The following is a 17,216-nucleotide window of genomic DNA, read 5'->3' as shown; positions in this document are numbered from 1 at the left end:
CTAAAATCAAAAACACAAGAGACAAAAGGTGTTGGTGAGGATGTGGAGAAAAAGAAACTCTCATTCGCTGTTGGTGGGAATGCAAACTGGTGCAGCCGCTGTGGGAAACAGTGTGAAGGTTCCTTAACAAATTAAAAACAGAGCTGGTCTATGATCTAGGAATTGCACTACTGGGTACTTACCCCCAACACACACAAAACACTAAGCCAAAGGGGACACACACCTATGTTTATTGCACCATTATTCACAAATAACCAATTAGGGAATGGCCCAAGTGTCCATCGATACCTGAATGGGTAAAGATGTGTGTGTGTGTGTGTGTGTGTGTGTGTGTGTGTGTATACAGTGGAATATTACTCAGCCATAAAAAAAGATCTTGCCATTTGCAATGACCTGGATGGAGCTAGAGAGCATAATGCCAAGTGAAATAAATCAGTCAGAGAAAGACAAATACCATAGAATTTCACTCATATGTGGAATTTAAGAAACACAACACATGAGCAAAGGAGGAAAAGAGAGAGACAAACCAAGGAGACCCTTAACTGTAGAGAACACCCTGACGGCTCCCAGAGGGGAAGTGGGTGGGCAGGGGGTAATAGGGAATGGGGATTAAAAAGTGTACTTACCATGATTTAAAAAAATGAAAAAAAATTCAATTCGTTAGTCGTGAATTCAATTTCGCATAACAACCAGAGCAGCTCTGTTTTCTCTCATCGGTTAAAAAATACTTATTGCAATTTTCACTGGTATTCATTTTATTTTTATATAATACTATTCTTAAACTATAGGCAATACTGTTTTTTTAGATTTATTTATTTATTTATTTATTTACTTGCTTACTTACTTTTATTTGAGAGACAGCACGTGCAAGTTAGGGAGAGCGGCAGAGGGACGGGGGAGAGAATCCCAAACAGGCTACACGCTCAGCATGGAGCCCCATGTGGGGCTCAATCCCCTGGCCCTGGGATCATGACCTGGGCCGAAATCGAGAGTCGGATGCTCAACTGACTGAGCCACCCAGGTGCCCTACAGACAATGCCGTTAACTGAATTATAATACTATTAACTATATGACCAGTATGGTTTCTTGGCCTGACTTTTATTTAGAGAAGTTTTCTGACAGTATTTTCAATTTCTTCTGCAGCTTTCTCACTTGGGCGAGCAAATACCAATAATTTATATTTTTATGGACAACCGTTCATTTTATTCAGACGTGCAAATATTTATTACCAAGTTTTGACGGCTAGTGCACAAAAATATTTTCAATTTCCTTGGTGTCTGGGGTACACCCTTTTCTTCATTCCGGCAGTGAAATTCATTTCCTTGATTTTGGTTGAGAGTGTCCATTTTGTTAGTCTCTTGAATTTTAAAGAATCAGCTCTAGGATTCCAAAAAAAATTTTTTTTTCTGGTTCGTACTCATTTATTATTTGATATTTATTGTTTTCTTCCAACTCCTTTCCTGATTCTTTTGTTCCCTCTGGTGGTCCCCAAACTGGGCCCTGTACCTGGAAGGGTACCTCAAATTGGCAGGTGGCAGGTTTAAGAAGCAAGGGAACTTACTTGTCTTGGGCGGCCTCGGGATGGGTAGATCACACCTGCCCAAGTGTATCTTAACCAGTTTGTACAGAGCCCTAAATTTTAGTCACGTATACCATCCGGGTCTCGACAATCTCTCGGTCTCTTAGGTCTACATCCTCGCAAAGGGCTTCAGCAACAGGAAGAGTGAGAACACACATTCCAAGGACAGGGTTGGAGGCAAGAGGCTCAGATTTCCCGGGGGTTCCAGCTTTCAGGTCGACGGGTGGTCATGTCCTCTTGAAGACCCTCAAATCCCTTTTGGTGTCAGGCCTACTTTGACTGGCATACCCAATGGGCCACTGCCTGTTGCTTGGCCCTGCCTCATGCCTTAACTGCTCACTGCCTCATGACCGTCTGTGTTTTGCTCATTTGATTTCCCTCAAAGGTCATCTTCTTGATGAGACCCTCTTCATGACTTTATCCAAAATGTCCATATCTCCTACACTGGAATCTTGGCCTCCTGCCTTTTCCTCCTCTCATTGAAAAGGGAATATTCGTTTCTCGAAGGCATACCAGCCGGGGGGTTTGTCCTGAATATCTGGGACTGAGCTGGTCTCTTGGAGGTAGATCCGACTGGAGAGTTCTGTCCCAAGCCCTTTTGACCCCTCGAGTCACATAGACAAGATGTCCAAGGCTCCATGCCACGTGGGCTCAGGACATTGGCTACTCTTCTTTGCACCCCAAGTCCCCCTTCCCACTGCTAGTCTTCTGTGTCCACAAAAAAGACTGGTGAGCCATGGTGAGCAGGTACAAGAGGAACCTTGAGCCTTTCCCCATCCCCCAAAGGGCCACAGAGACCTGTAGACTGGATATTTGGGATCTGGGAAGAAATGGTACTATGCCTGAGAGGGATTATTAGGTAGCTGTCCTTCCTTAAAGATGGATGAAGTCAGCTTCCGTGCAATTCTCCATCTACTTTCTGGTGGGACCCCCCTCCAGTAAGACGTAACAAATATACTTATCCAAGGGACGGCTTTTATTTGTATTGTTCTGCTTGAAAGATGATTAATGCCCAGGACTGGGCTGAGTAGTCTGTGTATGTCTTGAACGGGACACAATCACTAGTCTTTTTAGATAAGGTATTATGCATCGAGATATATGACAGTCTTTTTTTTTTAAGTTTATTTATTTTGAGAGAGAGAGAGTGGGGGAGGGGCAGAGAGAGAGGAAGAGAGACAGAATCCCAAGCGTACTGTCAGCGTGGAGCCCGATGTAGGGCTCAAACTCACGAACCGTAAGATCATGACGTGAGATCGTGACCTGAGCCGATGTCAGATGCTTCACTGACTGAGCCACCAGGCACCCCACGTGACCGTCTTTCTTAAAGCAAGAAGCCCTCACAGAAAGCCCTGAGAGCATTTGTCCTTAAAGGGGTTGTATGTGGTCACGACCTTTGAATATTTGTAAACCATTACGTGGATTTTGCTCATGGGTGAGGGAGGCAGGGAGGCGGATTATTGGCTTTAGATGAATAACTCTTCCTAAAAAGGTGGGCCAAAGATTGGGGCGCCTCGGTGGGCTCAGTCAGTTGAGCGTCCGACTTTGGCTCAGGTCACTAACTCACAGTTAGTGAGTTCAAGCCCTGCCTGGGGCTCTATGCTGACAGCTCGGAGCCTGGAGCCTGCTTCACATTCTGTGTCTCCCTCTCTCTCTGCCCCTTCCCTGCTCTCTCTCTCTCTCAAAAGTAAAGATTGAAAAATTTTAAAAAAATGGGGGCTAAAGACAATACACAGGGATACTATGTGAGACCCCAGCCTCTCCCACTTAGTTTTTTCAAGCAGAGGCTGTTGGACCGTCCATTCGGTTTCAAGGGAAGACGGTCTTGCACAAGATGCGTTCAGACTAGGTAGCTTCCGACTGCTTTTCTACGGTTAACGTTCCTCTGCCTCTTCCGTGCTTAGAAATAAAGCAGGCCCCGCCTGTTGGGGGAATCGCAGGATGGAGGAAGGGGGAGGTCAGCCTCAGCAGGCGGGGGTGGCTCCAGGTCTGCCCCCTCCTACTCTGTGGGGCCCCCACGGTGCACGGCAGGCACCTGACAAATGGGGCGAGGCCACAGTGCCCCCTTGCTGCACACTTAATGCAATTCCCCTTGGAGGTTCTTGGAGGCGTGGTTGGAACCTACAGCCGGAAACGGGATCCCTGTACCCAAGTGTGTTCGTTTCCTAGAGCTTCAGTAACCAAGTGCCACACACCGGGTGGCTTCAAACAACGGAGATCTGTTCTCTCGCAGTACTGGAGGCCGGAAGTCCCAAATCAAGGTTCAGCAGGGGCGTGCGTCTTCTGTGCCTTCCTCGCCTCTTCCCGGCTTCTGGGGGTGGCCGTTCACCCTTGACGTCCCTTGGCTGACAGCTGCATCAGGCCCGTCTCTGCCTCTGTCTGGTGCTGTTCCCCCGCGTCCCCATATCCTCTGTTAGAGCTCTCATGTCACAGGCCTGCCACCGTCTCCCCATACACGTTTGCGTCTCTTGCCTTAGACCGTGAGCGGGCGAGATGTCAGGGTCCCTTTCATGTCTGTTTCTCTCTCCCCAGAAGCACAGAGTTCCTGATGCGCAGAGAGAGCCCTTGGAATTATAAGGGAGTGAAAAGGAATGAATTCTATGGCCCCTCTTTACAGCGCATCTCAGGAACACCCCCGGGTGTTCTCATGCCAATTCTGCCCCTGAATCCCCGGCAAATGCAAACTGACTCCATTCAAAATAGACCCTCTCCAAGATTTTCTTCCCAGCACCCCTTCATTCCCAACATACTCTCTCTGGGAGCCACACGATGACTTCCCACCACCGTGGTGTGGATTGACCCATCCATCTACATTTCTCCCTTCAGCCCTTCTCTTGGTTCCAGAAAGAACAATGTTTCCATCTGCCTGCCAGAGCGAAGAGATGGTTTGCTCAGACTCTGAGGCTCCACACCTCCGCCTTCCCTGAAACCCTGGTTCTTGCTTTCTGGTTTCCCAGGCACTAATTAGAATCGACACCTATCGGTCGGTAATTCTAGAGACCTGGGCACCGGGGCGATCACCAGCTCTTGCGGGTTCCGTGTTGGGGTGGCATCGGTCACCCACTGCTCTTCTCGAACTTTCTGCCACTGCTTCAGGCAGCCTTTTGCTGTCCGCCTCTCACCCGCCTTGTAATAGCGACCTGACAGACTTCCTCCCTGGCCTCCCGTGGCTTCTGCTTCCGTTCAACCTTGCCATCAGCACGCTTAACTGGAGAGAAAGTTCTGATAGAATGAGTCTCTTGCTCGAAAGCTCTCAGAGCTTGTATTCAGGTTCTCCCTTCTTTTTTTTTCTGGGGGTGGGGGGGTTGGGGAAGGGATGGTCATGGACATGGGTTGCAAGCCTGGAAAACGGGGTGACCCATTCATCCGTTCGTCTTGAGCTGCGGTGTGGTGGGCCCCCCACTTAGCTCTGCTGGGGTTGCCCTGTTCCCTCAAACTCTTGGGGCTCTGGGCCCCTCGGTTCTCAAGGACGTGTCAGAGCATCGCTGGCGACACCTCAGCAAGGTCATCCTTTTGACCTCGTGAGTACTGTGTAGGCTCGATGAGGGCAGAGATCAGCTCTTTTGGGCAGCTCCACGTCTCGGGGGCACTTGATAACAAACCGGGCACCAGGAGCCTCTGAGGACATCCTTTGGAAAGAGCGGGTGAGACAGAGAGAGAAATAAATAGCAAAGGCCCCCCTCTGGCCCTCCCGTGGTCGAGCTGGACAACCTCGCGGCAGAAGTGCCCGGGCCCATGATTGATGCGCACACTTCGCCTCCGGGCCTCCAATTGGAAGGGCCTCCCCGTGCCTCGAGGAAACGTGGAAGGAAGGCTCCTGTTGCCCCGTGAAGCCAGAGGGGTTCCCGGCACAACACCCAGCATCCCGTGCCCCTCCCCGCCTCCCCGCCTCCCCGCGGGGCTGCGCCCCAGAGCTGGATGGGCAGCGCCCCCCGGGAGACCCCTCGATGTTCACGCTGGGCTTCTCCGGCCCCCCGGGGGCATCCGATTACCAGCGTGGACCCGGGCCCCGCCGGGCTCCCGCCCTCCTCTTTATTGCTCGTGAGCCTCATATGTTTTGAGTCTATTTTCAAGCCCCCCCCCCATCCCCACCCCACCCCCCAGTCTCTGCTCCAGCGGAGCCATAAAAAAGGGAGATCCTTTCATCTCGCAGCCAGCTACAACCCTCCCTGCTCCCTTGATCGTTTGGCTAACTCGCCTCTGAACTCGGTCCAAACTGTCTGTCTCCCCGGGATGCCTCGTCTCCTCTTGGATCCTCTTTCCCCCTTCCTATGGGATCCCAGGGACTTCCCCCGCCCTGTCTGGAGATACTACTCCTCTGCAGCAGAGTTTTGAGGGTTGTCTCGGAATCGATAATCAATGAGGTGTTTGGCCATGTTCCCCCCGGGGTGAGTCTGTGGGCAGTTGCTGAGCTGCGTCATCATGAAAATACTCCGAGGGAGAAGCGTGGGACGGAGCAAGTCGAGGTGACCCCCCCCCAAAAAAATAGTCTGTCACCCAGGGAAGAGCCCATGGGAAACTCACTTCTCCCATATCCTGTTCCCATTCACCAGGAAAAAGGCAGACGGTAAAGTGCTGAGCCAGTCAGAAGCGGGGGGTGGGGAGAGAAACATCTCTTTGAGTGGGAATGGCGTTAGGAGCAATCGTTCATGTCTCTAGGTCTTAACCCCTTAGCCACATACACAGAGGTGACTTAGCGACACAGGCAAGGAAAGGGATGTGCCCAGAATTAGCAACCGCGCCCACCCGGTTCTGGGAAGACAGTGTAGCGGCTCAGGAACCTCTCAGCGCTCAAGTGGGAGTTAACTATCCCGGAAAATACAGTCTCAGCAGATCCCGCTCTCCGGGAGATAAACCAGCGTGGTGAGAAAATTGTCTTTGTGGGTTCAAAATGTTCTTTGGAGCGAGAGAATGTAGCAGGTTGAACTCTCTCAGTATAAAGAATTAACTGCTTATGTTTCACTTTTATTTTTCTTTCCGTAGCCGGATTAGAAAAAAAAAAATCAATCCTCGCTAAGGGATTGGGATGGGAATTAACTTTAAAGGGAAGCGAGGGACCTTCTTTGGGGATGAACGTGTTCTACATCTGATTTAGGGTGATGGTTGCACCTCTCAGCAAAGTTGCTAAGAATCACTGGGTTGTACATTTGCAATGGGTGACTTTCTGTGATACGTAGCACGCACTTCCCATAAAGCCACCTAAACACTAAAATTAAAAACACTTCCTTAAAAAAATAAAGTCTAGGAAGCAGCTGGGTGGCTCAGTCGGTTGAGCAGCTGACCGGCTTAGGTCATGATCTCACAGTTCGTGAGTTTGAGCCCCGCATCGGGCTCTGTGCCTACGGCTTGGAGCCTGGAGCCTGTTTCGGATTCCGTGTCTCCCTCTATCTCTGCCCCTCCCCAGCTCGCACTCTGTCTCTGTCTCTCAAAAATGAATAAACATTAAAAAAAATAAAGAAAATTAAATGAAGCCTAGTGAGAAGCAAAGGAAGCAGACTTTTGAAAGAGTTGAATAGGAAGGACTTGTGGAAACAAGATGGCGAGTTGCACCAAGATAGTGGGATATGGTCCCATGTGGCCCCAGGAGGCTGCACCACAGCCCCCTAAACGTAGCAGAAGTTCTCTTGGCCATACTCCCATCTTGATCTGTCGCTCCTGACAAACGGCTTGCCATTTTCCAGCTCTGTTCGGTTGTCATTTTATCTTTAGGTACAAAGAATGGCTGTCTAGAAAGACAGCAGGCTTTGACCTTTGCTGGCTGTGTGACTTTGGGTAAATCATTTCACTTGCCGGGATTTAGATGCCACCTGCAGAGAATGAGGGGTAATGGCTGGCTTTCAAAGACCTGTGTCGTTTTTGTGTTTTTTTTTTTATTATTATTACATATATATATTATTTTACAGAGAGAGAGAGAGAGTGGGGGAGAGGGACAGAGGGAAAGGGAGAATCCCAAGCAGGCTCCACACCCAGTGCCTATTCCAGCATGGGGCTCAATCCCACAACCCTGGGATCATGACCTGAGCCAAAATCAAGAGTTGGATGGTCAACTGACAGAGTCACCCCGGTGCCCCAAGACCTGGGTTACTTTATCGTTTCTCTAAATCTATGATTCGTGCTTTCTAAATGGTTACAAACAAACTCTGCAGCCGATGTTCTGATTTCTGTTACGCCCAAAGCAAACAAACCACACTTTACTGATGAGAACCCTAACTAAGTCATAGGTATATTGTGAGATGAAATGAAGTACTAGGACTGAAAGAAATTTGACGAGGAAATAAATGCCTAAAACTCTCTGGGGACATGAAATATTAGCACAAGGCATCATCCTGCCTTCCTCCTCAAATAACTGATCTTTGATACTATTCCAACAACAATGCCTCCTAATCTTGGAGAAATGGTTGTCCTTTGCTGGACTCAGTGGACGGAGGGGCCAATCTACCGATTTGACCTGATCTTAAAAAAAAAAAAAAGAATCTGTTCAAATGCAGAGGCTTTAATAACATCCTCATTGTGGGGCATCTGGGTGGCTCAGTCCATTAAGTGTCCGACTCTCAGCTCAGGTCTTGATCTCAGGGTTGTGAATTAAAGCCCCGTTGGACTCTACTCTGGGCATGGAACCTACTATAAAATAAAATAAAATAAAATAAAATAAAATAAAATAAAATAAAATAAAATAAAATAAAATGAAATGAAATAAAATAGAGGGCACCTGGGTGGTTCAGTCAGTTATGCATCTAACTCTTGCTTTCGGCTCAGATCATGATCTTAGGATTCTAAGATTGAGCCCTGCATCGGGCACCATGCTGGGTGTGGGAACCTGGTTAAGATTCTCTCTCTCTTTCTCTCTCTCTCTCTCTCTCTCTGTCTCTCTCTCTCCTCCCCCCGCCTCTCTCCCCTGCTTGCATGCTCACTCACTTGCTCTCTCTCTCTCTCTCTGTCAAAAAAAAAAATTCTTCAGTGCAACATAGAAGGAAACAATAACAAAACAACTTGAATGATCTTAGCTGAGTACCTAAAAAAGGCAAGAAATTCTAGAAAGCTAATGTGTGGTCAAGACAAGGTGTCTTGTAATGGTCAGTTTTTGCTCTTTCGTGAGCCTGTGAGACAAAATCAACAGGTTTTAGGTTCCGACTCTAGCAACAGAACAGACCCCGGACATTTTCATGGGTTGTTCTTCACAAGACCCTTCCCGAGTGGACGTGGGCCAATCAGGCATGTGGTTCTTGCAGTTGGTTCTCGGGCTTACAGAGCAGCCATCGAATCCCCTGGGAGCACTGGGGCAGGACCACCAATGGGCATCCATCAAGGCTGGGGGCCTGGGCCTCACAGTTCAAAATGAACTGCAATGGGGCACCCATCAGTGTTCTGAAAGTATATGTAACTAAATTAGACTTTCATGCCTCTCTGAAGTATCCATTTGACCCTCAAACTTGTGCCCTGTCAAAGAGCCAGTGGCCAAATTGGCATTTTGCTTTGTGTTGTCTGGACAGAGCCTGAGAAGCCCTTTTATTTATTTAGTCATTCATACATTTATTTTTTTTAAACTCGGTGAGTGTTCGCTCGCATTTGCACAATAAACTCAACATCTGGCTATAACAGCCTCGCTGGCTGCTTTCGTGGCCGGGTACAGAATCCACGTGAGAGGTTAAGCTCACAGTACCGATCTTTAGTTCCAGGTGGGGCGGGATCCTTTGGCCCATAGGTGATTCCGCAAGGCAAAAATAAAGTAAACACATCCTCTCTCCCCAGTCTTCTTCCACCTCCCCTAGGGGTTCGAATGGATATGTTTTCCAGATTCGAAATGATGCCATACTGGAGTTAGCTGTTTCAACCTATTGGTTCACTCAGTTACTCACTTTTTTTTCAGATCCATCCATCCATCTATCCATCCATCCATCTATCCATCCATCCATCTATCCATCCATCCATCCATCCATCCATCCATCTATCCATCCATTCATCCATCCATCCATCCATCCATCCATCCATCCATCTATCCATCCATCCATCTATCCATCCATCCATCCATCCATCCATCCATCCATTTCTCTATATTTTCTGACACTCAGTTTTACAAACACTTGTTGACTTCCTTCTACATGTCTGGATCTATATACTTGGTTCCCACAATGCAAAGATGATTAAGACAGCCATTTCTTCCCAGAGACTCACTAAGGGGAGACAGAAGTCAAAACCCAGAATTGCAACCTAGTAGGATAAAGGGGGTAGTGCGATCCCTGAGGTTTGTCATGGGTGCAGCGAAGCATGGTGTGATTAATTCTGCTCAGAGGAACATCATAGGTGTCCGTAGAGGCAAACACTTTCATCGTTTTGATCATTGAATACGGTGATTGTTTTGGCATGGTTACACACGTAGCTTGTCTTTCTCACAGATAAAAGCATTTGACTTGAGAAGGAAAGTGCACTTCTGAAGACTTCTAATCACACACACACACACACACACACACACACACACACACAAGTTGACAAAGGGAGTTGATTTTCAGGGCCTCTCTCAAGGTGTTCGACCTCTCTTCTTGCTGAAATTTGGAAGTCTGTCCAGAAGAAAATTGGAAGTCTGTCACGCGGCTGGGGGGACCGAGGACTAATGGCCTTTGCAGGGAGCATCGGGGTTCTTAGGAGACTAGGACCAAGCGTGCGTCTCGCCAGCAACACTGGGATCCCCTTTTCCACTCAACCTGGCTGGCCATTCTGAAAACAATGATGTCACGATTATGGTGGAAAAGAAAAGCTCCAAGTTATACTTCTTTGTGACTTGCACGTTTGTTGGTCATTTGGGAGAGATCTTCCCACGAGCTCAGCAAACGAGGGAGCTAGGATAGTTTCCGTTTCTTCAAGAGACCGTTGGCGTTTTCCTTAACAAACCATGATGGATTCGTTCCTTGGTGCAATGACAATCCCATTTATCCTGTTCAGCCAATCCAGAAACATTCCCTGGGTACCTAACACGTCCCGGTGCTGTGCTAAGCCATAGGACCCACATCACCAACGCCTGGGCGGTGCAGAAAGACGGGGATGCTTCTCCCACGCCGGCGTCTAGGATTTCGCTTCCTGGATCCCGTTCCTATCCCTGCCTTTCCTCCTCCAATGTTTTCGTTGGTACTCTCTTGGCCTCCTAGGGGCTCAGCAGACCCTTCTCCATTGATTGAGACTCTGCTCTAATTGGATCAATGGCTAATCACTCTGCCTTCAGTAGGTTCCCTGCAGGGGCCCTAAATAATGCAGGCACTTAGGTGGCTCGAAAAGCAGCTTAGGAGGATGAAATCGGGCACCCAACCGCGCAGCTACAGCGGGTCCTGAAAATTGACAAAATATTTACGCTTTCAAACCCTGATTCCTCCCCGTCCCCGAGCACGAGCACGGCTAAGGTTGCAGTCCAGGACCAGAGAAAAGCAGAGGGAAAGTGCAGGCCTTCCGGGTTCTCTGGCGTTCAGGGTACGAGCTTGGGAGCCTCCCCCTCCCCCCAGAGTGCAGTATTTGATTCCTTCTGTTATTCTTTTCCCGAGTCATTGAATGCTCTAACTGCAAGCAAGCCTAGCGTTCTCCTAGACTCTGCTCCTGAAGAAAGCCGGGAGGAAGGGAGAAGAGGAAATAGGTCCTAGGAAAGTGTCACCAGGGCGAGGATTACAGGAGTGCAGGTGCGCGCATGGAGGTCCCCTTCTGTCCTCAGCAGCTTGGCTCACTGTCCTCTTCTGCATCCGAAAGGTTGCTGAGCCCGCTGGCGGGGGCGGGGCACGCTGTAGTCTCCTTCCCAGGGTTGCACTGAGATCTTTGCTAGGTTTGAGCCTTAAAATGATCACGGGGCCAGCCCCTCCCTGCTCCCTCACACCCCCACACATTCAAGATGCGAACTGCTCTGGGGCGCTTGGGTGGCTCGGTGGAGTTAAGCGCCCGACTTCGGCTGGGGTTCACGATCTCGCGGTCCGTGAGTTTGAGCCCCGCGTCGGGCCCTGTGCTGACAGGTGGGAGCCTGGAGCCTGCTTCGGATTCTGTGTCTCCCTCTCTTTCTGCCCCTCCCCCGTTCATGCTCTGTCTCTCTCTGTCTCAAAAATAAATAAACATTAAAAAAAATTTAAAAAAAAAAGAACAAAATGCAAACCGTTCTAACTGCAGAATAGTTGCAAGAAATTCCAGCAACATGGTGATTTCTTTTGATGAGGGGTATATGTAGCATATTTTGAAGTATTAGACTACTTCCATTATTATTATTTTTATTATTATTAATGATATCTCCCTGTGCTGGGTCCCTAAGCACACACTGGAGCTGCTTAACGAACATGCTAGAACTGAGTGGTTGTCCCTGCCCCAGGAAGCCCAAGCCATCCCTAAACCAGGCAACCAAGGCCCAGGATCCAGCCCCTCTGCTCCCGGGACAAAGGCCTGCTCCTGTGGGTGAGCGGAAGTGATGAGCTCCAAGGGACTGACTCCTAGGACCCAAGAGCACAACGAGACCCAGAAGAACAGCAGAAGGCCTGTCTAGTAATTTACCGTGACAGACCATTGTCACAACGACTGGAAAACCCAAAGTTTGTGTGACCAGCACATTCTCTCCCTGTTGGAAAATCCAAGTACAATCAGACCAAGTTATAATCAGAAGGCCTCCTTCCTCACTATGGAGCCCAAACTGGAGAAGTCGATGAATCAGGCGGTTAAATGCATCTTTCCGATTTCCCTGTGCTGGCAAAGGCAGTGCCCCTATATGCCTCCAGCGCTCTCCTTTTGCTGTGTTTTTTGGACGGACCAACTGCATGCTGATTGGAAGTCATTTAGATATGTGAATATATTCAAACGAATTATGACTAGCTGGGAGCTAGTCTTTCTGTCCCTGTTGGTGTTATATCTGGGATCCAATCTATCACGTGTTTGTTAATCCTAAAACGTGATCCTTATAGGTGACTCATTTTCTTCCACTTCCTAATTAGTTTTTTGGGGGGCTGCGGGGAGGGTGGTTAAGCGGAGGGAATAATGAGTTATCGTAGTTCCCAAGAAAAGATGGATTTGCCCTCATCTGCAGATAAGAAAACAGATATGATTATAATCATATAGTTTGAGACAGTGCTGGGAATGGACTCAAAAGTAAGACTGTATTCATTCAATCAACACCTGTTGTGTGACAGGTGCTGTGCTAGGCTTGGGGGAACAGGACAGCCAGGTTCCTGCCTTCAGGGAACTTCTGTTCTAGTGCAGAAGGCAGCCAATATAGAAATAGGCAAATCAATTATAATTTCAGACAGAGACAGAATTAAATCCAGATGATGTGGGTTTGTCAAGTCGCAGGATGTCGAGGTCTGTGACTTCAAGGAATTTCTCTTTGAAAAGGTGCCGTTTACGTAATGAGGAGGAGTCAGTCACTCAAATAGCCTTGTAGAACATTCCATGGAAAGTGGAACCAGCTGGTGCAAAGACTTTGGGTGTCAAATAACAGACAGAGACTAGGAGGAGGGGTCCTAGATCGGAAGAGCAATGAGAAATCCCTCAATGGGTCTAAGCAGATGGGCGATATCCTCTGACCTGTGATTGAAGGAGATCATTCTCACTGCTGTGGATTGAAGATGATGAAAAGTGGAAGCTGGTTCAGAGCTTGATGTTCAGCCTTGTGCTCTTTTCTCTATATCGTAGCATGTATCTCCTTTATCAGATTCAGCCTTAATCTAGCATGCATTAGTACTCGCTCTGAAATGCTTGTATTTATTTGAAAAAATAGATTGAATTAAGGTGGCTAGGGTAAGCCTGTTTGAGACTGAGTTTTCAATTGTAAGAAGCAAGGATCGTTGGATAAAGATTCCCATTCATTCCCTAAAGTTTTAGTAGATAGATGATAGATAGATAGATAGATAGATAGATATGATGGATGGATAGATAAGTAGATAGATAGATAGATAGATAGATAGATAGATAGATACACATAGGTAGTAACTTGTTCTCCTACTTCTAGTTGATCTGTCCTCAAAAGTTGTGACAGGTAACATTATTCTTCTATACCCACTCTGAGAGTTATGGCCTAAAAGATTCGAAGCCAAGCTTAAGTAGAATTGGTGCCCTGAACGGCCACTGGCTAAAAAAATAGAATCTGACTATTTTAGAAAGTATCAGAATTAGAAATCGAAGACCGCACTCGATTATCTGGGTAGATTCCTACAGGTGTCCATAGACCTTGGGTGGAGATTGTGAACATCCATTGAAATCAACTACTACTGTTCAGAAGAGTCTGTTTTTTCGTGTCCCTCCAATTTGGCCCTAAACCTATATGTAGAAGGTTCATGATTCACTGCTGCCTTTTGGGAATATCAAAGACTTAGTGTGATTTTTATTAATAATTTTCCCCCAGAGGCTTTATTTCCAATGATTTTGGCTCTTCAATTTCCTATGCAGTTGAGCCAAGATTGATAAAGAAAATTCTGCTACGCTCAGACATTGATGTTTGTCCATGGTAATGGTCTCCATCGCTTAGGATCGTCCCACCACCTTCTCTGCCTTAGGCTCCTGAAAGACCAGTTCCTTGTACCAAGTGGAAGAATGGCATTTGACCTAGGTGGCAGTTCGTGAGAACATCATTATAAACACACTCCTTTGAGGGTTGGCAGGAAGATCAGGGGGCCAAGAGCTCTAGTAATCTAATCTGGCCACTGGGAAAGGATAAATTACTGCTCTTGTAGTACACATGACCTTCACCCCAGTTATATTTTTGAAATAATTACATGAGAATCTGTCACTGGTGTCTATGAGAGAGTCAAAACAATTTACAGTTGAGTGGTAGGTTCACCCTGGGATGTAGCTCAATGTCTCGAGATAAATTTGAAGTTCAAATAAAAAAGGGTCTGAAATTCCTCCAAAGCAGTCAGTCCATTCATCAAAGTCATTAAATGATGTCTAAAATTGGATGTCTAAAACAACCATCTAGCTAGCCTGCTACCTACATTTCTGTATAATCGATAAATATTTTGATATATCTCGCTTGAACTGAGTACTTGATTTTATTGATATACCATTTTAGTTGAACGTAGATCCTATGGCTCATGTCAATTCGCGTTGGACGTAGATGAGCACCATTGATTACTCTTCTGGTCCAATGTGGACCCAATCTTACACTCCTCTCTGTGCTGATGATATTTGTTGGCAGCTCTTGACTGAGAAATAGGCAAAGACGGTCAGCTTGCTTGGTTGGCTTTTTAAAATTAAAATTTGTTTCTGTCTGTGCTCTTAGGGTTTTTGAGACAAAGTTGACCCCAAAATGTGCAACTAGCCATATACGGCTTAGCAGAAACACACCTTAAATATAGCCCATGCAATCAATAATCACAAGCAAGCATGAGTGACGACATCAGAAAAAGTAGACTTCAAGACAAGGACTAATATTGGAGACGATTTCACAATGATAAAAACAAAATCTGACAATTACAATGAGAAACAGTGTGTAATTATTGTTGGTGGTTTTAATGATTCTTTTTCCATACCTGACAGAACAAGAATATGGTACAATAAGTAAGAATATAGAAGATTTTGGGGCGCCTGAGTGGCTCGGCCGGTTGGGCGTCCAAGTTCAGCTCAGGTCATCATCTCATAGTTGGTGGGTTCGAGCCCTGCATCGGGATCTGTGCTGACAGCTCAGAGCCTGGAGTCTGCTTCGGATTTTGCGTCTCCCTCTCTCTCTGCCCCTCCCCTGCTCGTGCTCTGTCTCTCTCTGTCTCCCCCAAATAAATAAACATGAATAAAATTTAAAAAGATTTTAACAACACTATCATTCAACTTAACCTAAATAATTGATATTTATGGAACTACTCCCACCCACAGTAGAATACACATTCTTTTCTGGTGGCCGTGGGACGTTCACCAAGATAGATCATATGCTGGGCCATAATGCAAATCTTAATAAATCTCAAAGTATGGGATCACATCGAGTACGTTCTCTGACTCTAATGGAAATGCATTAGAAGTGAAAACAAAAGACAGCTAGAAAATCCCCACAGCTATTTAGAAAATAATCTCTGCTTATCCTGTGCTCCTGAACAAACTGGGGGTGAAAAGAGAAATCATAAGGGAAACATTTCCAACTGTATGATAAAAGAAAACACAACGTATTAAATTTGAGGATGCAGCCAAAATGGAGGAATTTAGAGCTCTGACTGCTTCCATCAGGAAAGGAGAATGGTTTAAAATCAATCACCTGTTGGGGCGCCTGGGTGGCTCAGTCGGTTAAGCGTCCGACTTCGGCTCAGGTCACGATCTCGCGGTCCGTGAGTTCAAGCCCCGCATCGGGCTCTGTGCTGACGGCTCAGAGCCTGGAGCCTATTTCAGATTCTGTGTCTCCTCTCTGAACCTCCCCCATTCATGCTCTGTCTTTCTCTGTCTCAAAAATAAATAAACATTAAAATCAATCACCTGTACTTCCTTAAATACATCTTAAGGTAACGAGAAAAAAAAAAAAGAAGGAATTAAGCCCCAAATGAGTGGAATGAAGGAAACAACAAAGATAAGATCAGAAATCAGTGAAATGCAAAATGAGCACACAATAGAGAAAAATCAGGAACACCACAGGGTGGCTCTTTGAAAGATCAATAAAATTGAAAACACTTCTAGTTTAACAACTGATGCATTGACACTCCTAGTTAGACCGATAAAGGATGTAAGAAAATACAGATGCCTTGTATCAGGAATAAAGAGGGGCATCAGTGTGGATTACACAGATTTGATTTGACTTGATCGTCTATTTATTTTATTATTTTAAAAAAATGTTGATGTTTATTTTTGAGAGAGAGACAGACAGAGTGTGAGCAGGGCAGGAGCAGAGAGAGAGAGAGACACAGAATCGGAAGCAAACTCTAGGCTCCGAGCTGTCAGCACAGAGCCTGACGCGGGGCTCGAACCCATGAACTGTGAGATCATGACCTGAGCCGAAGTCAGACATTTAATCGACTGAGCCACCCAGGTGCCTCTCCACAGATGTTTCAAAGATAGGAAGAAAATATCATGAGCACATTTATGTCATTAAATTTAACAACGTGGATGATGCGGAACAGTTTCTTGACAGACAAATGGCCAAAAGAATCACAAGAAGAAAGAGGTGATGTGAATAGTAAAAATACACAAAATTAAATTTAATTCCTGTTGAAGCCTGCCTTCCAATAAAGCACCAAGCTCGATGACTTCTCTAGTAAAGTCTAGAAAATAATTAAGAAAGAAATAAAGCCAATTTTATGCAAACTCTTTCTGAAAACGCGAGGCTTGCATAACCCTGATTCCAAAACCAGACGAGAAAGAACGTTGTAAGAAAAGGAGACCTATTTCTCTCATGAGCACAGACTCCGATGTCCTTACCAAAACATTAGCAAATTGAATTCAGAAATACATAAAAATGATAATACATCATGAGGCAGTGAGGTTTTTTTTCCCCCTCAAGAATGGATGAGTGGTTTAACATTTGGATATCAATCAGCGTATTTCTCTAGAAAAACAGGAGAAAGGAAAACATTTCATGACCAACTCAATCTGTGCGGAAAAAGTTTGGGATAAAATGCAAAACCCATTCATGACTGAACTTCCTAGCAAACTTAGAATAGAAAAAAAACAGCCTGGTAATGAAGAACTATGAAAACATCTACGGCTCACATCACAGCAAATG

The sequence above is a fragment of the Panthera pardus genome, unplaced genomic scaffold (assembly GCF_024362965.1).
Source record: "Panthera pardus isolate Hobbes unplaced genomic scaffold, ASM2436296v1 HiC_scaffold_3, whole genome shotgun sequence".
NCBI classification, from domain to species: domain Eukaryota; kingdom Metazoa; phylum Chordata; class Mammalia; order Carnivora; family Felidae; genus Panthera; species Panthera pardus.
The sequence above is the reverse complement of the archived record's forward strand: the minus strand, read 5'-3'. Positions refer to the sequence as shown.